Here is a 1,552-nt window from a genome sequence, read left to right as displayed (position 1 = left end):
TATATATATATATATATATATATATTTAGTTCATAGATGAGAATCAGATATTCTCTGTATAGAATATACTTCGTAGTGCTCAGGAGATTTTCGACGTCAGCCGTAGAAGTAAATGTAGAAGCCGTGTAGAAGTAAGTGTAGGGATAAGCAATTTATACAGCTCAATTTATAAAGTATATCAGATACATGAAATACTAAACAAATGTACTATGTTTATAAACATATAGCGCCCACTTACACTGAATACAAACGAAATCGAGTATTAAAGGGACTAATGTAACAGGTGTTTGTAGAGACTCGGTTTTCCGAAATAATTTTGGTAGGTTGATTCCATCCTCGGGTGAGACGAATTTCCGACTTCAGGGAAGATATCTTACATCTGTAGTGGTGAAAGTAAGACCAAACCTTTTATTTTTCAATACGGTTTCTATTCTGTGTAATTCGGAACTCTTTGTATATACGAGGTTCAATCAATAAGTATCAGGCTTGTTGCCATAGTAGCGAAGCTATAGCACGCACAGTATAGCCTCTGAATACAGATTGACCGTGACCTCTTGTGTTCAGGTGCCATAAGGATGAACATTCTAGCTCACTTCCGCTGTTTAAAGCAGTGCTTTGAAGTAGCGTTTGTAGCGGGTGATCGTCGCATTGACAATGTCAGTAAGCGTTTTCATGGCGATACCTGCTCAGAAGTCTACAAAAATTTGCAGAAAGCGTATGGAGAAGAGTGTATGAGCCGCACACATGCGTACGCGTGGTCTAAAAGTTTCCACTATGGCCGACAAAATGTCGGCTTTCACGAAGATTGTGGGGAACCAGCAACCAGCAGAACAGAAAAAACCTTGTAGATGTGCCTGCAGCTGTGAGGGGAATCATCGAATAAACATCCGTGATTTATCAGCAGATTTTCAGATTAGTTAGAATTCAGTTCAGTCTCTTATCAATGAAAATTTAGGTATGAGACGCGTGTCTTTCAAAGTTGTACCAAAACTGCTTTCTGCGGACCAAAACGTATCTCGGGTTTAATTCAGTTTCACTAAATCTTGATTATGTCAAGAACGATGAAAACTTTTTCAGAAGTCGTGTAGACTTCTGAGCAGAAATCACTAAGCTTTTTCCAAAATTTGATGCTCAACTTTCTCTGTCATGGTCAATGCGATAAACACACACTACACACGTTACTTCCAAGCACTGCCGCTAACAGCGAAAGTGAGCTAGAACTTTAAGGCTTAATGCGCACACTGAGCAGAGTTCACGGTGAATATGTGCCAAGTGATTTCCCCCTGAGCTCTTTAGCTTCGTTTCAGCTACAACAGCTGTGTGATACTTATTGATCAGACAACGTAAGCATACATACATTTTCTATATTTCATGCATTTAATGTGTTAATATGCATTATATGTTAACATGTCTAACTTGCTGATCTCCACATGTACGCTTATATGTATGTATGTATGTATGTATGTATCAAAAAGGCTTGCTTCGGATTCAATGATTCTTCAAGTTTCACAGACCTTATCGTTACCTCCCACCTCAGGCCTCAGGCTACATA

The sequence above is a fragment of the Octopus bimaculoides genome, chromosome 19 (genome assembly GCF_001194135.2).
Source record: "Octopus bimaculoides isolate UCB-OBI-ISO-001 chromosome 19, ASM119413v2, whole genome shotgun sequence".
Taxonomy (NCBI): Eukaryota; Metazoa; Mollusca; class Cephalopoda; order Octopoda; family Octopodidae; genus Octopus; species Octopus bimaculoides.
This window is presented reverse-complemented; position numbering follows the sequence as displayed.